Genomic DNA, 27,299 nt, shown 5'->3' with positions numbered 1-27,299 from the left:
GACACAACAACAACAAAAAAAGAGAATTTTAGACCAATATCCCTGATGAATATTGGCACAAAAATCCTCAATAAACTACTGGCAAACCAAATCCAGTAGCACATCAAAAAGCTTATCCACCACGATCAAGTCGGCTTCATACCTGGGATGCAAGGATGGTTGAACATATGCAAATCAATAAACATAATCCATCACATAAACAGAACCAATGACACAAACCACATGATTACATCAACAGATGCAGAAAAGGCCGTTGACAAAATTCCACACCCCTTCATGCTAAAAACTCTCAATAAATTCGGTATTGATGGAACATATCTCAAAATAATAAGAGCTATTTATGACAAACTCACAGCCAATATCATACTGAATGGGCAAAAACTGGAAGCATTCCCTTTGAAAACTGGCACAAGACAAGGAAGCCCTCTCTCACCACTCCTATTCAAAACAGTGTTGGAAGTTCTGGCCAGGGCAATCAGGCAGGAGAAAGAAATAAAGGGTATTCAATTAGGAAAAAAGGAGGTCAAATTGTCCCTGTTTGCAGATGACATGATTGTATATTTAGAAAACCCCATCATTTCAGTCCAAAATCTCCTTAAGCTCATGAGCAACTTCAGCAAAGTCTCCGGATACAAAAATCGACGTGCAAAAATCACAACCATTCCTATACACCAATAACAAACAAACAGAACCACATCATGAGTTAACTCCCATTCACAACTGCTACAAAAAGAATAAAATACCTAGTAATCCAACTTACAAGGGATGTGAAGACCCTCTTCAAGGAGAACTACAAACCACTGCTCAATGAAATAAAGGAGCACACAAACAAATGGAAGAACATTCCGGCTCATGGATAGGAAGAAGAATCAATATCGTGAAAATGGCCACACTGCCCAAGGTAATTTATAGATTCAATGCCATCCCCATCAAGCTACCAATGACTTTCTTCACAGAATTGGAAAAAACTACTTTAAAGTTCATATGGAACCAAAAAAGAGCCCACATAGCCAAGACAATACTAAGCAAAAAGAACAAAGCTGGAGGCATCATGCTTCCTGACTTCAAACTATACTACAAGGCTACAGTAACCAAAACAGCATGGTACTGGTAGCAAAACAGAGATATAGACCAATGGGACAGAACAGAGGCCTCAGAAATAACACCACACATCTACAACCATCTGATCTTCAACAGACCTGACAAAAACAAGAAATGGGGAAAGAATTCCCTATTTAATAAATGGTGCTGGGAAAACTGGCTAGTCATATGTAGAAAGCTGAAACTGGATCCCTTCCTTACACTTTATACAAAAATTAATTCAAGATGAATTGAAGACTTAAATGTTAGACCTAAAACCATAAAAACCCTAGAAGAAAGCCTAGGCAATACAATTCAGGACATAGGCATGGGCAAGGACTTCATGACTAAAACACCAAAAGCAATGGCAACAAAAACCAAAATAGGTAAATGGGATCTAATTAAACTAAAGAGCTTCTGCACAGCAAAAGAAACTACCATCAGAGTGAACAGGCAATCTACAGAATGGGAGAACATTTTTGCAATCTACCCATCTGACAAGGGGCTAATATCCAGAATTTACAAAGTACTCAACAAATTTACAAGAAAATAAGATCAAAAAAAAAAAAAACCATCAAAAAGTGGGCAAAGGATATGAACAGACACTTCTCAAAAGAAGGCATTTATGCAGTCAACAGACACATGAAAAAATGCTCATCATCACTTGTCATCAGAGAAATGCAAACCAAAACCACAATGAGATACCAACTCACGCCAGTTAGAATGGTGATCATTAAAATATCAGGAAACAATATATGCTGGAGAGGATGTGGAGAAATAGGAACACTTTTACACTGTTGGTGAGAGTGTAAATTAGTTCAACCATTGTGGAAGACAGTGTGGCAATTCCTCAAGGATCTAGAGCTAGAAATACCATTTGATTCCAGCCATCCCATTACTGGGTATATATCCAAAGGACTAAAAATCATGCTACTATAAAGACACATGCACACATATGTTTATTGTGGCATTATTCACAATAGCAAAGACTTGGAACCAACCCAAATGTCCATCAATGACAGACTGGATTAAAAAAATGTGACACATATACACCATGGAATACTATGCAGCCATAAAAAGGATGAGTTCATGTCCCTTGCAGAGACATGAATGAAGCTAGAAACCATCATTCTGAGCAAACTATCACAAGGACAGAAAACCAAACACCACATGTTCTCACTCTTAGATGGGAATTGAACAATGAGAATACTTGGACACAGGGTGGGGAACAACACACACTGGGGTCCGTCGGGAGGGGGTGTCTGGGGGAGGGATGGCATTAGTAGAAATACCTAATATAAATGACAAGTTGACGGGTGCAGCAAACCAACATGGCACATGTATACCTATGTATCAAACCTGCACGTTGTGCACATGTACCCTAGAACTTAAAGTATCATGATAAATAAATAAATAATAAAAAATAAAAAGGTGTCAGTCATGGGTGCCAGACCATAGCAAACAAGAATCACTTAAGGGGTTAGACAGGATTCTGTTTTTCACTCTTCAAAAAAAAATGCAATTTTTAATTTTTATCGATACATAGTAAATACACATATTTATTGGGTTACACGATATATTTTGATACAGGGTAAATGAGGTAGCCATTACCTCAAGCATTTGTCCTTTGTGTTACAAACAATCCAATTATTCTCCTTATTTTAAAATATATAACAAATTATTGTAGGCTGTAGTCACCTATTATGCTGTCAAATACATCTTATTCATTCTATTTAACTATATTTTTGTACCATCAACATCCCTACTGCCCCCTGCCCACTACCCTTCTCAGCCTGTGGTAACAATCATTCAACTTTCTATCTCCATGAGTTCAATTGTTTTAATTTTTAACTTCAACAAATGCGTGAGAGTGTGCAGCTTGTTTTTCTGTGCCTGGCTCATTTCACTTAAAGTAATGTCCCCCAGTTCCATTTATGTTGTTATAAATGAGAGGATCTTATTTTTTTATGGCTGTATATTATTTCATTTAATTCATTTGAAGTTCATTTCTTTCTGCTCTGACATTTGTTATTTCTTTTCTTCTATACTTTTGGGTTTGCTCTCACTTTTCTATTAATTTTTTGTTTTTTGTTAGCTGATGTATTTATTAATTATTATACTTTAAGTTCTGGGATACATTTTCTATCATAGTTCTTTCAGGTGCACCATTAGGTTTTTATTTACAGTTTTTCTACTTTTTCACGTAGGCACTTATTGCTACAAACTTTCTTGTTAGTACTGCTTTGTCTGTATCCCATAGGTTTTTGTATGTTGTGTTTCCATTTTCATTTAATAAATGTTTAAATTTCCTTAATTTCTTCCTTGACTCACTGGTCCATCAGGAGTGTGTTGTTTAACTTGCATGTGTTTGAGTAGTTTCCAAAGTTGTCATTATTGATTTCTAGTTTTATTCCATTGTGGTCAGAGGAGATACTTGATATTATTTCAATTTATTTGAAATGTTTATGACTTGTTTTGTGGCCTAATATATGGTCTATCCTTGGGAATGATCCATGTGTTGAGGAGAAGAATATGCATTCTGCAGCTGTTCTGTAAATACTTATCAGATGCATTTGGTCTATAGTGCAGATTAACTCTGATGTTTCTTTGATTTTCTGTCTTGATGATATAGCTAATGCAGAAAGTGGGGTGTTAAACTCTCCAGCTATTATTGCATTGTATTGGAGTCTCTTTCTCTTTAGTTCTACTAATATTTGCTTTATATATCTGGATTCTCCAGTGTTAGGTGCATATTTATTTACAATTGTTATAGCCTCTGGTTGGATCAACACATCTATCATTATGTAGCGACCTTGTCTCCTTTTATAGTTTTGTCTTGAAATCTATTTTGTTTCATGTAAGTATAGCTTCTCCTGCTCTCTTTTGGTTTCAACTTGCATGAGATACCTTGTTCCATCTTTTTGTTTTCAGCCTACATGTGTCTTTATAGATGACACATGTATAGATCTGTGTTTCTTACAGGCAACAGATCCTTTGGTCTTATTTATCCATACAGCTGCTCTATGTCTTTTGATTGGACAGTGTAGTCCATTTACATTCAGTGTTATTGATAAATAAAGACTTACTCCTGCCATTTTGTTATTTGTTTTCTTGTGTTTTTTTGGAAGATTTTTAGAAAATAATTTTAAGATATTTTCTACGTAAGATGTTCTGAAAATGATTTCTAGCTTACCTGTTCTATACCTGAAAGAAAGCATAGTATGTGTGGAAAGTGTGTGAATGGAGATGGAAAGATGCCTGCAACAATGTCCGTTCTTTTGTATCACAGTGTTTGAAATTTATAGGAATCCATGTTGATGGGAGATGCTGAAATTTGCTGCCAATAAATACTTCTCCCTTAGCCTGGGTATACAGGTAGCATAAAAGAACAGGGAAGCCAAGGATTTTAGAAATCAAACATTCAGTCTGGTATTTCCTGTCTTTTTTTTTCCACAAAAGTATATGCTGAAATTAAGAAAATCTGTTTTCCTACTTTCTACTGAAATATGGTCTCCTTGTAACATTTGGCTTCGTGTTGTTCCTGTTTCACTCTGCTGGCACTTTTCATACACTTACCTGTGTGGCACTCGTTTGTCTATAAACATGTTTTGTTTTGTTTTGTTTTTTTCCAATAGGTTGGAAGCTTCATAAAGGTAGGGATTGGATGCCAATTCTAAAAAGATACTAGCTGCCTCTGATGAAATCTGGTTAAGTGCAGAATAATTTCTACAGAAAACATCACTTTTATTTAAAACTGTTTTTTACTATTAAAAAATAGAAACAGTAGCTTAGAAATGGAGAAAAAATCTATCTCTGAGTTTCATTGTAAATACTAGAAACTCAGTAGGCTTCTTTCAAGGGAATGGGAACTGGACCTTTTATTCGCTTTTCTGTTACCATTTAGGCAAATATACAATTTACAGCTGGTCTCTTATACTGTCAGAGCAATTTGACTTTTCTCTTTGGATTTGACAAGAGGGAATATTCTTGTCTTGAATGCCATTAATAGTAATGTAACACATGTACACCAGCTATGAATGAATCCCAAATGTTTTAAATAGGTCTATGTAAAGAAATGCATAAAACAAAGGATGAAAAGAAAGTGCTACCAAGGGAAGGGGAGCTGTAGTTGTATGCTGTGTTATGTTCTAAGCATCAATTGATATGCAGATTCTGTTTGACCAAAAAAAAAAAAAAAAAAAAAAAAAAAACCAAAGAAAACAAAAAACCTAAAACACCTATTTTTTGTGTATGAACTATTTGGTGACAATCACCTTAAGACTAGCTTTCTTTCTTTTTAACATAAGAAATTAAAATACACTAAGAATGAAAACTTGCAGGAGTCCTTTGATAAAGAAAAATTCTCTTACATCAAGTTTAATATTTCTAATAAACAGGTGCCAACATTTATCTAACATGACATTCCCTGCAATACAATGCTAACTGACCAAAGTTTACTTTTAATGTATTATATTCTACATATTCAAATACATCTACTACAAATGCAAAATGTATTTTATTAAACATAGCATGACAGCAGAATATGTAAAAAGAGTGTGCTTGTATTTGATTGACATAACACTTAAAAAAATTTTTTTTCATCTACTCAGCATGAATGTAAAACTGTTGGAACATATGTCTAGTTTAGGCAGTATATGGTCACTTTTGCAAGCAGAAAAAAGCATCGCTTAGTTCTGGCATCAGGTGGACCAGATCCCTTCATTTCTACTTGTAGTTATTTTAGACAAGTTAAGCATGTGTTAGATTTAAGCCATTGCCTTTCAAAACACCGACTTCTTTATTAAAGTCTTTTATTTTCACATGGCAGTCCATATACCTTTCTGATTATTTCAATTAGTCTTTCCAGTTCTATTGCTGGTTCTAAAGAATTGGATTTTTTAGGGGGAAGAAGAGTGGGAGTATTTAGAGACAGTGTGTTAGTGATCAATAGTCATATGCTTAGATTCATGTAATTTATGTTTACATCCTATTTCTAACTCTTGTGATTTCTGTTAACTTGATTAATGGCTAAATTTCTCTTCCATAAGTTTTCTTTTCCATAAAGAGACACAACATCAGCACTTCCCTCATGAGCTAGTTGTGAAGGTCAAGTAAGGCAATATAAATGTTTAGTGTGGGGAATGGCAATTGTAAATGCTTTATTAAATTACCTACCATCTTGTTATTACTATTGTCACAAGTAAAAAGTTAAATGTCACATAAATGGAAGCTATATTGAGAATGAGTGTGTTCAGATTGTATAGTTACCTTATATGCATACAATTTCTACTCAATAAATTAAAAATTATTTTTAAGAGTTAGATTTAAAATAATTTTCATTGGTAATATGATGTAGATTTTTGTCAAATTTAATGGTATATTAGAATCAAATTTATTTCAAAGGTTGATTTCCAGATGGAAGCAGTGTATTACTACAAATACTCTCATTTCCTACATATTGCCATTATTTTAAAATAATCTAGATTAATTTTCAGGGGTAGTAAATGTTAGCAGTTCTCATCTTTCCACAAAGCAATCAGGTTTTTTTTTTTTTAATCTTAGCATGACATTCAAATCTTATTTTCTGGTCAAAACATTTTGGGATCAATTATGCTAACAAAGATTAAATGGAATATGAAAATAAAAATTGTTTTCTTGAATACATATTTGAATTCAAATGGGAGTTATCAGTATTTGAATTAGATAATTTCTATTAATTTTAGAAAATACAGTACTACTTATTGGCTTCATGGGAGCAATAAATATTTTATAAAGATTAACGTTTGTAAATTTATAAAATTCTTTACAATAGAAAATGATTATCTTTATATTCAAGCAGAATTTATCATACAAAAATATACAATAAATATGCTAAGCACACAGCTCCAATCTTTCATGACAATTCTACCAACTCTCTCTTAAACAAAAAATTTTCTGCTTTGTTGTTAATGAACTGTCACAGCAGAAAATAATTTTCTATTTTTCATTGATAATATGATGTCAAGGTAAAATTAAGACACAAGTAATGTTACTTCATAAGGATTTCCCAAGAATTTGTAAATTATCAAATTTGGTGCTCAACCTACTAGACCATAAGATATCAATGTTGCCAAAATATAATGATTACAATGACAATAACGACAATGACAGTGATGATAGAAATTCTTACCTGTACTGAGAGTTTTCTATGTATAAGGGACTCTGCTAAACACATATACATATCCTTGTTCCATCATTATAAGAACTTTATAAGGTATGTACTTTTATATATTCCATTTTACAGATAAGGAAATTACTATGGTTTGAATGGATGTGTCTCTTCCAAAATTCATATGTTGGAACTTATACCCTAGCACAATGGTATTAAGATATGGGGCCTTTTGGGAAGTGATTAAGTCATGAGGACCCTCCCTTCATGAATGGCATTAATACCTTTATGAAAGAGGCTTAAGGGAGCTGCCTGCGCCTTCTCTATCTTCCACTATGTGAGCACACAGCATTAGTTTCTTTTGCCTGTCTTCTCTTATGCCATGTAAGGTTGCAGGACAAGGAGTTATGTTGTAAGGAGAGGCTGGACCCATATCAGATACCATGATTTTGGGCTTCTCAGTCTCCAGAATTCTGAGAAATAAATTTCTGTTGTTTATAAATTACCTAGTTTATGATGCTGTATTATATAGCAGCAGGAAAGGACTAAGAGAAATTAAACCTTAAAGAGGTTAATTTGACTTCAGTCATTTAGTGTGTTGTAGAAGTGGTATTTAAACCAAGGACTGTAAATCTATGACAATTCAAGCATTTAACAACTGATACCTTACAAACAACAGTCAAAGATGTGTAGAAGGATGTTCTTCAGCTCTTGCTAAAGAGGAAAATATTCAGGTGGTACAGCACATCCTTGGCCATGCTTACCTTCTCAAGGAAAAATCAATGAGAGTTGTATGTTTATCTTTTTCAATATCTGAGGTCCTAACAAGGGCTCCAAGTTAACACCTAAGGGCCACTGAGGCATGTCATATGACTCTGCTCTACTCAGGCAATCATCAAGGCACCAAGGAAATTCTTACTCTCAGATATAGGTGACTATAGCAACTTGTCTGTCTTGAACACCGCAGGAAAGGTGAATGCATTGTGTCATGCCCATTACTCATTCATGGTTCTATGTGCCATGACGCACTGATTGAGATTTGCTGTAACTCACAGTAATTTAGCAACTATCATTTACCTACCAGATGAAGATGTTGATTATGTTAATATTATAGATCCATACAAATAAATTGCTGTATTCTATCAAATTGAATATGTATCTTTTCTGAATCACTATAGCTCTCCCTTTTCTATAATACAATGTATCATGATTATACATTGCATTACAATTTTTATGTGTACTTTTCTCTTTTAAAAATGTACTGTAATTCCTTGAGTTTCAGGCCTGGGACCTCTAGATTTCTTTCACATTCCCCACAGTTCTGAGCAGTTGGGCCCAATAGTGCTGAATAATCGTGCTTGATGATCATTCTCCAAGCCTATATTTTATGCTTCATCATTCACAGCCAAGGTGGAATTAATTCTTTGAGTTTTCTTTAATAGTAGGAATGAATGTATTCATATGTATATTTCTTTTTATATTTCAACCTGCCTTGAGACAACAGCTCCCACTTTTCAGATGCTGGCCAGGAGGTGGAATGTACTTTCTTATAATAAAACACAGTAAAGTCCACCCACCTTCAGAAATGCAATCCCTCGATCAGGATGTAAAAGTAGCTATTATGTGTTTGGCACTGTAATTGGTACTAAAGTTTATAAGACAGAAGATAGATGCTGTTAGCAATCTGAAATCTCATTGGAAAGCTCTGTAGTACTTTAAAACAAACAAATTACGCACACTGTAGCAGAAAACATATGTAAAAGCTGTAGGATACATTATAAACATGCCAACCTGGAGTAATAGAAGACAGTATGTACCTTCTTAACCATTTCGTGAGACACTACAGTCAAAGCTTGCAGCTTTGCCTCAAAGCACATCATATTTGCTTGAACCCTTTTTATCTTTTCCATGATAGTTTAATCGCATTAGATTGGAGCTGACTGCTGGTTGACAAAAAGCTATGTCCCATCTTTTATTCAAACCAAGTAACATGATATCCCAGAATTAAAAGGTCCAAACACTTTTTTATTGCTCTTTTTTACGTACATATTTTCACTTTTGAAATATATATAACTCAGTGGCTGGGAAACTAAAATCAGCAGTCCAAGTTCAGTCTGCTTCCTGATTTTGTTAAAAAGAAAATTTATTGGAATACAACCACACCCATTCATTGATGAAGTTTTGTTACTGCTTTCATGCTAGATAGTATTTTGGAGACCACGTGGTCTGCAAACGTTTAAAATATTTATCTTGTCCTTTATTTAAAAAGTTTGCTGACAATTTCTAAAAATATTTAGTTCAATAAAATGTAGTAATGTGTTTCTCAGACATTTACCATCTATACGTATCAACAAAACATCCTGAAGACTTTTTTCTTTGTCTATTTTTTTGAAACGAAGTCTCTCTCTGTCCCCCAGGCTGGAGTGCAGTGGTGTGGTCTTAGCTCAAGCGATTCTTGTGCCTCAGCCATGTGCACAACCACACTCAGCTATTTTTATTTTTATTTTTTAATTTTTAATAGAGATGGGGTTTCTCTATATTGGCCAGGCTGATCTTATACTCCTGACCTCAAGTGATCTGCCTGCCTTGGCCTCCCAATGGGCTGGGATTACAGGCATGAGCCACCACACCAGGCTGTTCTGAAGACCATTTCCTTGAGTATGGGTAGGGAGTCACAACATCCAAATACAGTAGTCATTCAGAATTGCTTGTAATGTGTCATTTTCTATGAAGTATAAAGAATTTATTCTAGGTTATTTATATGCTATAGAAATATTAGATAAATACAACCAAAGGTCATAGCTTTAGCATTCTCATAACCTTCATCAAGTTTACAAATACCAAAATACTTTATTTCCTACTGTGGACATGTGCTGGGTTAGGGTCTAAGGATATTGAAGTGAATAAAATATAGTTTTGTCTTTAATGTTTTCACACTCTAGTTGGAAGACAGAAAATTATATTGGAAAACAACATTTTTAGCGTGATAAAGGCCCTGAAGAAAAACAACACATAAATGAGGAGGTAACCCCTGTGTCCAAGGGAATTAGGGAAGATCTGCATAAGACATGGTATTTAACCTGAGTTCCAAATGATGGACAGTGATAATCAGGTAGGGAAGGTGGTCTAGGCAGAGAGAGGGGCACATGCAAAGGCAGAAACTTTATTGTGCTCACTGAGTCTACATTTATGACAGTGTTCAAAACATTAAATATCCTGTATGTCACAATTACTATTGATACAATCAGAAAGGAGAGACTGGAGACAAGGAGACCAGTATGTGAGGGACTAAGAAAAGTGAGAATTAGAAAAAGTATCATGTTGGAAAAGAGGTAAAGATTATTAAGTACATTTCACAGAATTTCTTGACCCATTGCATATGCAAATTAGAGACAGAGAGCAATCAATATTTGAGACAATTTAATACAATTGCAAGATGGTTCAAACTGTATGTACAAAAAAAATGGTTGCTTATGTTTACATAAAGGTTCAGCTGTAGAAAAAGATAATAAAAATGAAGATATAGTCAGCCCTTTGTATCTCTAGGTTTTGCCTTTTTTTTTTTTTTTTTTTTTTGAGACAGAATTTTGCTCTAGTTGCCCAGGCTGGAGTGCAGTGGTGTGATCTCTGCTCACTGCAACCTCTGCCTTCCAAGTTCAAGCAATTCTCCTGCCTCAGCCTCCCGAGTAGCTGGGATTACAGTCACCTGCCACCACACCTGGCTAATTTTTATTTGGTATTTTTAGTAGAGATGGGGTTTCACCATGTTGGCCAGGTTGGTCTCGAACTCCTGGCCTCAGGTGATCCACCCGCCTTGGCCTTTCAAAGTGCTGGGATTATAGGCATGAGCCACCGCACCAGGCCTTGCCTCCACCGCTTTAATCACTACATATTGAAAAGATTTGAGAACCAATCAAAACACAAAATTTGAACACAATACAGTATTATAACTACTTGCACAGCACTTACATTCTTTTTGGTATTATAAGTATTCTAGAGATTATTCAAAATATATGGGAAGTTGTGCAATGCTCACATGCACATGTTATGTCATTGCATATATCAGGGACTTAATGATCTGTGAATTTTCTTATCGCTTGATCCAATCCTCTGCTGATACTGAGGATCAACTATACATCAAGGGAAAAACTAGAAGGAAGAAATAAAGATAGCTTTTATATCAGGAACATAATATGGTTCCCACTGGTACTGGGAAACTTCTGTTTGAGCCCCAGACACATTCTCCCCCCAACCCTTTTCTTTCCCCCTCACACTCTGCCAGGGAATAGTGACATGTATGGATAATATCTGTGGGTTCAAGTGATCTTTGACACCTGGTGAGGTTTGGTCAATGGATATCCTCAGAGGGAGAGAAGAGAGTGAGCTACAATTCCCCTGCTTCTTCCCAGGTGAAGTTCTAGTAGGTCAGTTCTCTCTCTTAAGAGAAGGTTACTGTTCCTCTCTCAAAGAGGCTTTCTCTGGACTCCTCTCTGCTTATGAATAGTGAAAAATAACCATTTTTTCTGCTTCTTTTGGCCAGAGGAGGTGACAGTTCTGCAATTCCTAGTTCTGTGTTTCTGCTCTTTCACTTTTTAAACCTTTTATAAACCCTTGTTGAATTAGCTTAGTTTGAATGGATCAGCCGTTACTGTCACAAAATTTAAGATCTCTTCATCTACTTAATACTTATTTATTCTCTACCTACTTTGTGCCAGTATTCTTCTGGGTGTTGGGGAGTCAGCATGGAACTCAATGAAGTCTCTGCTGCCACAGAGTTTATAGTCTATGAGGAAAAAGTAAAGAAGATGGAAAAGGAAGTTCAGGTATTTGGACTTTTCTTTCTAAAGCTCTAATAAAATTATAGTAAAGAAATAAAAAACAGAAACATTTTATAAACAAGAGAATGACAGAAGACTATTAGCAGATAAGAGATTCCAATGAATTTTCAGAAGATAGAAATGAGGTGGAAGCACAAGATGAATTATACCATACAATAAGAGACATATTATAGATATGTTTCTTAATATACATAAGGCCCACACAAACTTCTTGCAGGGCCTATATTATGTGAAACTTAGCAGTGTGATACAATCTGGACCAGGGATCTCTAACCGTGGCCCAGGGATTTCCAGGAGACAAGGCCACCTCAATGCAGATGCAATATTCATAAACCTTAAAACAAAGCTGGCCCTTAATATTCTTACCTTTACCTAAAACTATTCTTATAACTTACACTCCTTTATAAAAGGAATACCTGGTAAGTGACCCAGACCAAATACAGGTATAAGAAAGGGGGAAGAAAGCTCCAAACTTTGAGAATGATCCCCAGATGGATACTTCCTAGTCAATTGGTCATCTGAACCCTTGACTGTATCTGGACCGTGACACCAGCCTGCTCCCACTGTCCATCTTGTAAAAGCCCTGCCATAATAAACTGCTTGAGCATCAGGCAATGTCTAAGACATATTTGATGCAAATGAAAATAAATGGGGAAAAATTACTCCTGCAGAACCTGGTTAACTAGGACCATCTGAGAGCCCTAAAGAGGACACAAATAAAATTATAACTAAAAAAAAAAAAAATACAGAAAACATGGGCCATCAAAAAAGGGTGAACCAATAAAAACAAAAACAAACAAAAAAACACGAATAGGCATTCCTAGAAGAGAGAATAAAATAAATGCAAAGAAAAGTTATAAAATAAAAAAATAGGTTGGCAAAAACCAAAATGAAGCATGAATCCCCAGAGAGCCCAATGGTGACACTGTCCTTATGCTGAACAAGAATAAAAATCCCCACAGCTCAACATGGCATCTTAAATTTTGAGAATGCCAAGGATAAAGGCAAGCTCTCACAAACTTCCAATGAGGTAAAATCTACAGAGACCGATTCCCGACAAAGGATTGAGAACTGGCCTACAATCAACTGCCCTAGCGTTATTGCATGGTTGTCACCTAAGTTCTGTGACAGTGACTTTGAAAATAATATTGTATATACATTTAATCTGCCTATCAAATGTAAGGACAAAATTTAGGTATATTCAGAAATTCAAAAACTGAAAAAGTTACATCTCATGCACCTCCTCTGAAGAAATTGCTTGAATCTACTACACTAAGAAACTAGAGGACGAAAATCAAGAAACAGGAAGAAAATAGGCTTTAATAAATGGAACTCATCTAGGAGTCAAGTGGTAAAAATTCCAAGATGACACCTCTATAGTAGGCTTAGAAAGCAATAAGTGCAAATTAAACTGAGAGTCAAATGTCTCTAAGATTGCTTTATTGAAGAAGACAACTGTAAGGAATTCCAATAATAGAGTGTAAACAAAAAGATGTAAGTTATTAGTGATGCTACAAAAGAGGTTTTCCCACCCATCTTAAAATAGAAAGAGAAAACCAGTAAATTCACGGGTGGGGGTAGCATGATGAAAAAGAAAGTCATGGTTTAATTGTGAAACAAACCAAACTTGTCACGATTGACTTAAATGCAAAAGTATCCATTTGACCTGAATCAGGAACGCTTTCTGTGAAGTGCCACAAAAATTGTGAGATTAGACTTATGCAAACTAGTGTGCAACCTTAGCACACTGCTTTGTAGCATAGCGAATCATAGAGTCAAATTCATCTAACTACTTGTTCTCAATTTAAAAAATAAGCACAGAAGCAATATATGGGCCACTTAAATATGGTTATAGAAATAAAAGTAAATGCCATTAACCCTGACAAATTAAAGGTAAAGGTGAGAATAAATGGAAGATAAGATACAAAAAGTGAATGGAAGTGTAGGTTTGCTAATCTCCTACCACTCACAGAAGAGAATTTGAAATCTTGACAAAAGTCAGGAAATAATAATATAATTCCATGTTTATTTCTGTTTATTATGAAAGTAAACAAAAAAACTAAATCAAAAATGTTAATTGAAAAATACTGTTATCTTTGTGATATGAGGACAATACATATTGTCTTAATAAAAAATTGTAATAGGAGATAGTTTCTAATGGTAGGAATTATTAATCAGTAGAAGTAAAACAAGGAATAGTTAGTTAAATGTGTCAGATGCTAGTAGGCAGAGATAGAGATTGGGGAGAGGAATAGAGGAAAGCCAAATGGAATTATTATCTTGTGCATTTATTACCTTCATATTTAAAAAAAATAGAATAGTATATAATACACTGTTCCTTGTAACCTATTACGCAAAACTGAATTCGTACTATATGTGACCCTCTGTATTTTAAGGATATCTCAACCAATTATATTTTTGTACAAATAAAATTACAAGAGCAATCATCATGTTAAAACTCTAACATGACTTAATTCAAAAGAAATAAGATTAATCCCCAAAATGTGCTTTGACAAGTAGAGAATATTTAAAAATACAAACTACTTTGCACTAATAAAAATTATTGGGTAAGAAAATAAAATAATGATGAGAAGCAGGAGAGGTGATGGGAGTTAAATAAAAGGGTATTACTCAGATGAGTAAAGCATTTTCATTTGATTTCCATCTTTTCCTAAAAGTTTGGAAGTTTAAAGTAGACTCTTTCCCAAATTTATATTCCAATTTTAGGCACACATTACTGCCAATAGGTATATGAAGATGTGCTCAGCATCACTAATCATCAGGGCAATGTATATCAAAACCACAACCTCACACCTTTTAGAATAGCTTTCATCAAAAAGACAAGAAAAACAAATGTTGATGAAGATATAGAGAAAAGATAATCTTTGTACATTGTTGGTGATAAAGCAAATAGTTACAGCCTGTGGAAAACAGTTTGAGTTTTCCTCAAAACAACTAAAAATAGAATTACCATATGATCCAGTAATTTCTTTCAAGGGTATATATCCAAAGGAAATAAAGTCAGTATCTCAAAAAAACATCTGCCCTCCCATATTCATTGCAACATTATTTACAACAGCCAAGATAGAGGACTAATGTGGTGTTGATGGATAAATGGATAAAGAAATGTTTATACACATATATGTGTGTGTATATATATGTATATTATATGTGTGTGTATATATATGTGTGTCTGTATATATATACATATATATGTATAAATTCTGTCACTTGTAACAACGTGGATGGATCTGAAGGACATTATGCTAAGTGAAATAAGCCAGACGCAAAAAGACAAATATTGTATGATTTCACTTACATGTAAACTCAAAAAAAGTCAAATGCATGGAAGCAGAAAATACAAAAGTACTTGTCAAGGCCTTGGGAATGGGCAAATGGGGAGATGTTGCTCAAAGAGTAAACACTCTCAAATGAGTAAGTTCTGAGGATCTAAAGTATCACATGATAATTATAGTTAGTAATTTTGTATTGCTTGCTTGCAATTGGCTAAGAGAATAGATCTTAAGTGATTTTACCACATACACAAACAATAATAACTAAATGTGATGAAAGATGTGTTAATTTGGTTGTGAGAATTGTTGCAAAATGTGTAACAAATCAAGTTTTATGCATTAAATATGAATACCTTTTTGCTAATTATGCCTAAATAAAGCTGGGAAAAATTGGTTGGTGAGTACATGTAGTTCAGCTGTATCATTTTGTGTACTCTCAGTGTGCTTAAAACACTTGAACATTAAAAATAAAATAATGGGCTGGGCACAGTGGCTCAGGCCTGTAATCCCAGCACTTTGGGAGGCCGAGGTGGGCAGATCACCTGAGGTCAGGAGTTTGAGACCAGCCTGACCAACGTGGAGAAACCCCGTTCCTACTAAAAATACAAAATCAGCCGGGCGTGGTGGCACATGCCTGTAATCCTAGCTACTCAGGAGGCTGAGGCAGAAGAATTGCTTGAACCCAGGAGGCGGAGGTTGCAGTGAGCCGAGGTCGCACCATTGCACTCCAGCCTTGGAAATGAGAGAAACTCCATCTCAAAAAATAAAATAAAATAAAATAAAATAATAGGTATGCCCCATAAAATAGTGGGCAAAGGACATGAACAGACACTTTTCAAAAGAATGCATACATGTGGCAACAATCATAGGTAAAAAAAATCTCAACATCACTGATCATTAGAAAAGTGAAAATCAAAACCACAATAAGATACCATCCCACACCAGTCAGAATGGCCATTACAAAAAAGCCAAAAAATAACAAATTATGGCACGGTTGTAGAAAAAAACAAATGCTTATATATTGTTGGTGGGAGTGTAAATTAGTTCGATTGTTGTGGAAGACAGTGTGGAGATTCCCCAAAGACTTAAAGACAGAAATACCATTGACACATATATCCCATCACTGGGTATATACCCAAAAGAATATAAATCATTCTATTATAAAGACACACAGATGCGTATGTTCATTGCAGCACTATTCACCATACTAGAGACATGTAATCAACCCAAATCCCCATCAATGATAGACTAGATAAAGAAAATGTGGTACATATATACCATGGAATACTATGTAGCCAGAGAAAAAGAACAAAATCATGTCCTTTGCAGGAACATAGATGGAGCTGGAGGCCACTATCCTTAGCAAACTAATGCAGGAACAGAAAACCAAATACCACATGTTCTCACTTGTAAGTGGAACTAAATGATGAGAACACACGGTTACATAGATGGGAACAATGTACACTGGCGCCTATCGGTGGGTGGAAGGTGGGAGGAGTGAGAGGACCGGGAATAATAACTAATGGATACTAGGCTTAATACCTGGGTGATGAAATAATCTGTACAACAAATGCCCATGGCACAAGTTTACCTATGTAAAAAAACCTGTACTTGTATCCCCGAACTTACAATAAAAGTTTTTTTAAAAGGCTCTGATGCATTCTTCAGCATGCCAATTGCATTTTTCAGCTCCAGAATTTGTACATGAAACTTTGTAATCATTTCCATCTCTTTTAAATTTATCTGATGGAATTCTGAATTCTTTTTGTGTTATCTTGAATTTCTTTTAGTTTCCTCAACATAGCTATTTTGAATACTGTATCTGAAAAGTCTCATATCTCTGTTACTCTAGGATTAATTTCTGGTCCCTTGTTTAGTTCATTTATTGAGATCTTGTTTTCCTTCATGGTCTTGATACTTGTAAATCTTCTGTGTCTGGGCATTGAAGAGTCATATATTTACTGTAGTCGTTGCAGTCTGACCTTGTTTGTACCCATCCTTCTTGTGAAGGCTTTCAAATATTCAAAATATGGTAGATATTCTTACCTAAAGTGTATCTGTTTTAGGGGCATGCCAAGCCCAGTAATGCTGTGCTTCTTGCAGACTCCTAGCGGTAGCACCTTAATTGTCTTGGAAAAAATTGGGAAGGATTTTCTGGATTACCAGGCATAGACACTTATTCTCTTCCCTTACTTTGTCCCAGACAGAGTCTCTCTCTGTGTTCTTAGGCCCTTGGAGCTTAAGATTGAGTGACACAAGCATCCCTGTGGCCACCACCACTAGGATTGTGCTGGGTCAGACCTGAAACCAGCATGGCACTGGGTCTGCTATAACCACTCCCTGGTTACCACCTAGGTTTTCTTAAAGCCCTGAGCCTCTACTGTTAGCAACTGGCAAAGCCAGCCAGGCCTGTGTCCTTCCCCTTAGGGCAGCAAGTTTCCCTTGGCTCTGGGCAGGTCTAGAGGTCCTATCCAGGAGCTAGGCACTAGAGCCAGAAATCTTTGAAGTCTACCCATTGTTCTATTGTAGTGTGGATCACCTGACATTCAAACCATAAGATGTAGTCTTTCCTACTCTCTCCTGCCCTTTTTGAAGGAAAGGGAGCCTCATCCCAAAGCCACCACCATCAGAGGCCCATGGGGAGTACTGCCAGACTACCGTCAATATTCCCTTAAGTCCAAAGGGCTCTTTGGTCGGCATGTAGTGGTGAATACTGCCTGAGGTTGGATTCACCCTTCAGTACAATATGCTCCTCTCCGGCCAAGGGCAGGTCCACAGATGCCTTCCAAGAGCCAAGTCATAGAATCAGGGACCCCAAGAGCCCACTTGGTCCTTTATGCCCCTGTGGCTGAGCTGGTTCCTAAGGTGCAAGCCAAAGTCCCCTTTACTTTTCCCTCTGCTTTTCTGAAGCAGAAGGAGTCTCACCCTTTATCCAGCACTGCTGAAAATATGTTAAATCTCATCTGAAACTAACAAGTCTGAGAGTCTCACACAAAGCCCTTGATGTAGTACCTGGGTACTGCTGCTGCTGGGTATTCAAGGGCCAAGGGCACTTCAGTTAGCAACTGATGTATGCTGCCAGGACTGTCTTTCCCTTCAAGGCAATAGGTTGCCACCTGGCCTGGGGTATGTCTAGAAATTTCCTCTGGGGGCTATGGCCTGGAAAGGGGGCCTCATCACTCTGATTGGTGCTCTATCCTGCTGTGGCTGAGCTGGTATCCAAGAGGCAAGACAAAGTCCTTCCCACTCTTTCCTCTCCTCTCCTCTCCTTAAGTGGAAGTAATGAGTCTCTTTTGGAGTCAAGAGCTATGCAGAAGGAGTCTAGGGGTAGGGGACAGGTGATGCCAGCACGCCCTTAGCAATCCAGGCTGGTGTCTCACCAGGTCACATGCCCTCCTAGTCCTCTGGCTCTGGGTCCAGTTCAGCACTAGGACTCATCTAGAAGTTGCAGTCCTTGTGGCATAGATTGCCTTTCAACTTTATTCACAGTCCCAGAGCGCTTTAGCCCATGGTGGCAAGTCTTACAGGAACTCAAGTTCCAGCCTCCGGGATCAGTGCTTCCCCTTTGGTAAGGGCTGTTTTAAAAGCTCCCTTTGTGGATGGGCATCAGCTGAGCTTGGACTGATTTTGCTTTCTGCTGTAACAGGGCAGCACTGAGTTCCATGCCTCACAATTGCTGCACTCTCCATCTCGCCAGTGCACAGAAATGCTCTCCACACCACATGGCTACAGCAGGGGGTTGGAAGAGGGGTGGCGTTTGCAATTTAAGACGGCTTTTCCTACCTCTTCAGTGCCTCTTTCAGTGATTTTAATAAGACTAGGTCCTGTGAGTGCTCACCTGATTTTTGGTTCTTTTTTTTTTTTATTTTTAGGGCCTGCATGGTTCCCTTATGATTTTTGGTTCTTATAAGTGTGATTTTGTGTGTGTAGATGGTTGTTAAATTGGTTTCCTTGAAGGGGATGGGAATAGCCAGGGTAAGTCTTCCATTCTGCCATCTTGCTAAACTAAAGCTCTTAATGGATTAAATGTTTCCTTATATAGCTAGAGATTTTAGAATTTTGAGTGATTTATGATGTTACATTAACATTACCATATCTGTATCTCTCATTTGCTCTGTTATTTTCAATACAGGCTAAGATACTGGTTTGTAAGTTCTTATACAAATTCATGAGGGTTTGTCAATAAATCCAGTTGTTCTGATTACAATAAATTATTTCCAATAAGCTATACTCACTGGAAAAAAAAATACCTAATGGGGTTTAACTGTGAATATGATAGTGAACACTGCCCATCAGGTAATAAGCATGGTACCCACTAGGTAGTTTTTTGTTTTTATTCTCTCCCGCCTCCTACCCTCTACCCTCATATAGGCCCTGGTGCCTGTTGTTCCCTTCTTTATGACCATCTGTACTCAATATTTTGCTCCCACTTATAAGAAAGAACATGTGATATCTGATTTTCTGTTCCTTTATTCGTTTTTTTAGGATAATGGCCTCCAGCTCCATTTGTGTTGCTACAAAGGACATGATCTTATTCTTTCTTATGGCTGCATAGTATTCCACAGTATATACGTACCACATTTCCTTTATTGAGTCTATTGTTGGGCATTTAGTTTAATTCCATGTCTTTCCTATTAAGTTTAGCCCAAGTTCTTTACCACTGCCTTTATCATTGCCCTTTTCACAACTCAAACTTTCAGTATTTCTTGTCTGGTGATACTGAAATAGCCTCTGAATCTGCTTCTTGTCTCTAATTTTACACCACCCAGATTAATCCTCCTATTGCTCTCTGTAAGACATCTGATGGTGTCACCTTCTGCCACAAATTATTTGATGATTCCTATTCTGATTATCTATTGCTTAAAAAAAAATGCTGCAATATCTGGCAGTTTAAAGCCATTTTAGTTGCTCACAATTTTGTGGGTAAGGAATTTAGAAAAGGTTCAATTGGGTGGTTCATCTCTGGTACACTGATGTGTTGGTAGCAGCTGGGGAAGCTGGGGCTGCAGGCTCCATTTCCAAGATGTCCTTTTAAATAATGTTTGACCCTTCAGTGTTTCTTGCTCTGCTTGCCTTTCTCTGTCTGTTTCCATGCCTCCAACTCTCTCTCCATGGCATATCAACTTTCAGTACTCTCTACATATCTTGGGTTTTTTACAGCATGGTGGTCTCATGGTGGGCATAGTTACTACAAGACACTTACATTTCAAGGGTAAAGAATCCAACAGACAAAAAGTATATGGTTTTAGAATCTTAAAGCCAGGGCCCACAAACTGGAACAGTATCACTGCTACCATATGCTAGTGCTAAAAGCAGTCACAGTGCTTTCCTTATTCCAAGGGGATTCTAGACCTCAAATCCTTATGGGAGAAATTTCCAATAATGTGTGGCAATCTTTAATTCAACACAATTTTCTAATGCTTTCAATATAAAGTTCAATCTCCACACACTGTTCATCATTGGGCCATTGCCTTCTTTCCAGCATCAATTCATGCAACATCCATCAAACTAATCTTCACCGGTCTCCACAAATACACACGTATATTCCAATAATAGTCTCTCTAATGCTCCATGTTCTCCCAGCCTTTCATATGTATTTAGACTTCTATGTTCCACTGAAGACAACAAAGACCTAATAATCGCTCCATCACCAGAGTCAATGTTGTTGAGGAATGAACTATATTCAATTTTATCTTTAGAACTATGCAGAAACGCAATGAAATTTCCAAATGAAAGCACTTTTAAATCAGAAAAGCTTAAGACGTAAATATCAGCATCCAAAATAGCAAAGTGTTCCAGCTATTTCAAAAGATACAGACTTTAAAAGCTCTTATCTTTTATGTACAGGTAGGATGTCTTTCTGGTGTCATTTTTACAGTTAGTATGAACATGTGCATCTTCCAAATACACAGCCATGCAGTGTCAGAGCAAGTCACCATAAAACATCACCAAGCAGCAGCAGCAGAAAGAGAGAGACCTCTGAATTTAAAGTATGCCTTTCATGAGCTACAAAGATGATGATGAGTTTGTACGACACTTTATGCTCTGTTATCACATAAAGTTTAGCCTTTCCAAATATGAAAACCTGCCATGGAATCTTCAATATTATGTACACAAATACTGGCCCATACACTACACCTTATTTGCCTTTATTACGGTCTACATTGAAAGAGAGTAAAAAGTCTCCTATACAACCCAACATGTATAAGAATGACTTGATAGTAGAATAAAAAGTTCCTGAAGACTATAAAAACTTATGGTGTAGATTTATGATTTCATATGAATCCCCACACACTCCTAAGGGACGTTAACCAGAACAACAAAAGCCTTCGCTGTTTATGAGTTTTCATGTTTCAAAAATTCTCTCTCAAGGAATTTCTCTCTGCTGTGAAAATAGCTATATAGTTACACATATACACTACTGAATAGCAAATATCTACATGCCAATTATGCAGACAAATCTGAACTGTATTTGCCCCCAAGATGTCCCAAACACTCTTGTCAGGGTATCTGACTCCAATGAAATAGGACTGTGTCTCAAATTCAGGGTTTGAAAGGTATCTTCTTTAATTATCTTCACAACTTCAGGCATAGATAATACAACTAATTTTAAAAATACAAATCAATATTCATGGAATCAGAAGGTCAAAAATTCTTAGCACTAACCTAATATGCCTCATAACTTTTGCAAAGATTACTGAATTCTTCCATCCACTCAATAAAAAGGAGAATCAGGATAGTGATCCATTTTAATGTGCTCCCCGATGCATAAGAAAGTTGGTGAACTACACCTTTTACAGTTAAACTATCAAGCCCTGGAGTCAGAACAAGTTCAAATTCAACTTTTACTGCTCATTGGCTAAGTGAAAGCATGTAAGATTTTGAAATTCTCTATGTCCTGGTTTCTCAACTATAAAATATAAATCATAATATTATGTCAGGATTAAATTATGTGTGTGTTCATCATCATGCTACTCAGAATAGCAAAAACATGAAACCAACCTAGGTGCCCATCAATCACAGACTGGATAAAGAAAACGTGGTGGCCAGGTGCGGTGGCTCATGCCTCTAATCCCAGAACTTTGGGAGGCAAAGGTGTGTGGATCACTAGGTCAGGAGTTCAAGACCAGTCTGACCAACATGGTGAAACCCCATCTCTACTAAAAATATAAAAATTAGCCTGGTGTGGTGGCACACACCTGTAATCCCAGCTACTCAGGAGGCTGAGGCAGGAGAATGGTGTGAACCCAGGAGGCGAAGGTTGCAGTGAGCCGAGATTGCACCACTGTACTCTGGCCTGAGCGACAGAGCAAGACTCTGTCTCAAAAAAAAAAAAAAAAAAAAAAAAAAAAAAAAAAAAAAAAGGAAAGAAAAAGAAAAAAGAAAAAAAGAAAAAAAGAAAAAAAATTGGCAAATAAGTATACAACATCAAATACATCAAATACTATGCTGCCAGAAAAAAATGAACTCATGTCCTCTTCGACAACATGGATAGAGCTGGCGGTCATAATCCTAAGTGAATTAATGCAAGAATAGAAAACCAAATGCCATATGTTCCCACTTATAGGTGGCAGCTAACATTGTGTACACATGAACATTAACAGGGGAATAATAGACACTGTTGATATGAGAGAGAGGAGGCAGGCAGGGGCACATGGGTTGAAAAACTCCCTATTGGGTATTACACTCACTACCTGGGTCCAATATACCCACTGAATAATGCTACACATCTACTTCTGGTATCTAAAAAGCTGAAACTTAGAAAGTAATTAGTGTATTCATTGTCTAGTGACTCTCAACCAACAATAACTGTTTTATTAATAATCTTTATTTGGTGGTTATATATATTTTTGGATTCCGTTTATTGTGTCTAATCTGAATTTTCTCAGAAAACACTAAGATCAGTTATTTTAAAAATGTGTGGCCTTGAATTAATTTTCATATAAGGAGTAAGGAAAGGATCCAGTTTCAGCTTTCTACTTATGGCTAGCCAATTTTCCCAGCACCATTTATTAAATAGGGAATCCTTTCCCCATTTCTTGTTTTTGTCAGGTTTGTCAAAGATCAGATGGCTGTAGATGTGTGGTATTATTTCTGAGGACTCTGTTCTGTTCCATTGGTCTATATCTCTGTTTTGGTACCAGAACCATGCTATTTTGGTTACTGTAGCCTTGCAGTATATTTTGAAGTCAGGTAGCGTGATGCCTCCAGCTTTGTTCTTTTGACTTAGGATTGTCTTGGCAATGCGGGCTCTTTTTTGGTTCCATATGAACTTTAAAGCAGTTTTTCCCAATTCTGTGAAGAAACTCATTGGTAGCTTGATAGGGATGGCATTGAATCTATAAATTACCTTGGGCAGTATGGCCATTTTCATGATATTGATTCTTAGAGACTTAAATGTTAGACTTAATACCATAAAAACCCTAGAAGAAAACCTAGGTAATACACCATTCAGGACATAGGCATGGGAAAGGACTTCATGTCTAAAACACCAAAAGCAATGGCAACAAAAGCCAAAATTGACAAATGGGATCTAATGAAACTAAAGAGCTTCTGCACAGCAAAAGAAACTACCATCAGACTGAACAGGAAACCTACAGAATGGGAGAAAATTTTTGCAATCTACTCATCTGACAAAGGGCTAATATCCAGAACCTACAAAGAACTCAAACAAATTTACAAGAAAAAAACAACCCCATCAAAAAGTGGGCAAGGGATATGAACAGACATTTCTCAAAAGAAGACATGCATACAGCCAACAGACACATGAGAAAACGCTCGTCATCACTGGCCATCAGAGAAATGCAAATCAAAACCACAATGAGATACCATCTCACACCAGTTAGAATGGCGATCATTAAAAAGTCAGGAAATAACAGGTGCTGGAGAGGATGTGGAGAAATAGGAACACTTTTACACTGTTGGTGGGATTGTAAACTAGTTCAACCATTATGGAAAACAGTATGGCAATTCCTCAAGGATCTAGAACTAGAAGTACCATACGACCCAGCCATCCCATTACTGGGTATATACCCAAAGGATTATAAATCATGCTCCTATAAAGACACATACACACGTATGTTCATTGTGGCACTATTCACAATAGCAAAGACTTGGAATCAACCCAAATGTCCATCAGTGACAGACTGGATTAAGAAAATGTGGCACAAAAGTGCTAGGGTTGCAGGCATGGGCCACCATGCCCAGCTGAACAATCTTGATACTCATAAATTTGCATGGGTTTTACAGTTACAGTAATTGTAATAATAATCTGTAATTATTGAGAGCTTACTATGAACTGGGATTATGATAAACACTATATATAAGATTTAATCTTCCTCGTAAGTCTCCCAACTGGGTCCCATTATCATCCCCATTACACATAAAAAAAAAAAAAAAAAGAAAATGTGGCATATATACACCATGGAATACTATGCAGCCATAAAAAAGGATGAGTTTGTATCCTTTGTAGGGACATGGATGCAGTTGGAAACCATCATTCTCAGCAAACTATTGCAAGAACAGAAAACCAAACACCACATGTTCTCACTCATAGGTGGGAACTGAACAATGAGATCACTTGGACTCGGGAAGGGGAACATCACACACCGGGGCCTATTATGGGGAGGGGGGAAGGGGAAGGGATTGCATTGGGAGTTATACCTGATGTAAAGTACGAGTTGATGGGTGCTGACGAGATGATGGGTGCAGCACACCAACATGGCACAAGTATGCACATATACCCCAGAACTTAAAGTATAATAATTTTTTAAAAAGTGTGGCCTTCTTATATAAATGATACAAATATATATGTTTCTAATATCTTTTCTGTAGGCATGGCAGGAACAATATTTATCCACTCTGAATATGATATGATATGAATATAACATGATATCAAGCACAAAAGCCTATGCTCACAATAAACTAATATGTTTTGCTTTTCCAAAGTAGGTTTCTTTTGATTCTCACTCCCAACATAAAACAAATTTTATTATTACTACTTTTTAGATGAAGCAGCAGACTCATAAATGTCAAGACTCAGTCATGATCTGATAGCTAGTATCAAAAATAGTTCAGTTGTTCTAGTTCATCCTCATTCCATTCTGCCTGTTTTTGTCTCTTCCAGCACAATTAGCTATATGGCCACTCACCATTCCTGCTCTCTTTCTACAAGGTAAGAGTTTTTGTGGGGAGAAGGCTGTTAAACAAGGGATTCCAATTTGTACCCTCCTTATCATGTGAGGCCACGTGCCTTGTTCTGCCTTGCTCTATGTTAATGATGTGATATATGTGCCTCTTGAGAAAAGGGAAACTAGAGACTTCTTTATGCTGCTAGTCTTCACCAGCAGCTTTGAGGCCATGTTAAGAAAGGCAGCATTGTGAAATAGATGAGTAAAAACTCCATTAACAGACTGCACAAAGCCAGAATGAACGCTATAATCACTACTTGAATTCTAGTTGAGACCATATGTTCTATATCCATACTTTAAAGGGTATATAGTTTGGGAAGTGTTAGAAAACCAGGAAATTTCAAGAAAAGATAAGTACTATAACATAGAATTGAACAGAGATGAACATAGAAGGAGCATAGAAAATGATGGTGAACTCTAACTCAGAGTCTAGAAAAGGCTACCATAGAATATAAAAGATAATTCACATGATCCTTACAAAATAATTAGACTTTGCCAGATAGAGAAAGAAACACTCAGTGAAAGAGTATTCTCTCCTATGCCAACAAACTAAATGAACTCTCCAGTGATGTGAGTCTTGAGTATTGTCTTCTATCTGAACACTATTCCAGTTGTCTATTGATGTGTGAAAAAAACACAACTGCCAAATCCAGTGGCTTAAAAATAATCATTAATTAGTTCATGAGTCTACAATTTAAGCAGAGCTTGATGAAGAAGGCTGAGTTGTTCCCTGTGTGGCAGTAGTGGAGGGGGCTTAACCAATGGGTAGGAGAGTTAAAGAATCATTTAATATGGCTTACTTACAGGGATTACAAGTTTGTACTGGCTGTTGACTTGGTTCACACCCTGGGATGAAGACTTTGATTTCTCACCACGTGGGCCTTTCCATGTGCCCTATAATTCCTCAGAGCATAATTCTCTCTAAGGCCAAGGGTACCAAGAGACAGAAATAGGTGGGTTGTATCATCTTTTATGACCTATCCTGGAATGTCAGAGTGTCACTTTTGCCATAGTCTTTTAGTTTGGATAGTTACAAAGGCCCATATGAATTCAAGAGAAGGGGACATAAACTGCATGTCTTGATAGATGAGTGTAAAGGTGCTAGAAAATATAATCTGATAGAAACACCACAGAATGAGAACAATCTAAGGATGAAAAGATGAGTTAGTAGCTACCTGAAAAATCTATTCTAATCCCAAGATGTCACGCCAAGTTCACAAAAGAAAGCTTAGGTTGTGCTTCTACTTGACTGTTCAGAATTTCAAGTTTGTTTCATATTACCTTTCATATAAAGTGCTTGAGGTTGACAGTATCTGATATAGCACTGGAAGCTATTGATCTGGGCTTTCCAGTTTGATTTGAAGTGTGGCCACCTGCATTGAGAAAGTTGTGGTTGATGGTTCTTAGTTTCCAAGAGGACAAAGTAAATATAATTGCTTAACAGATGTATCATGTTACATTTGAGAGAATTATAGAGTAAGGCAGTTATAAGACTGTTGGATAGCTTACTAAAATGGGATCACTTCTAGACACCGTCAAGAAAATGTATAATCTCGTTTGTTGAATTGTTTCAACTCTAATCTAAATTAGAATCAAATAGTGGATTCAATGACTTTGATCTTAGAGACTCATCTTTTACACTTTGATTGGTTAAGTTTTATGTGCACACTCCAGATTCTATAGATTTAAGGTTTTAACATGACCTAGTCTCCTGCCTCCAGGGTGTATAGTTTAGGAAGAGCAGGAAACC

This window comes from Macaca nemestrina, chromosome X (assembly GCF_043159975.1).
Source record: "Macaca nemestrina isolate mMacNem1 chromosome X, mMacNem.hap1, whole genome shotgun sequence".
Taxonomy (NCBI): Eukaryota; Metazoa; Chordata; class Mammalia; order Primates; family Cercopithecidae; genus Macaca; species Macaca nemestrina.
The sequence above is the reverse complement of the archived record's forward strand: the minus strand, read 5'-3'. Positions refer to the sequence as shown.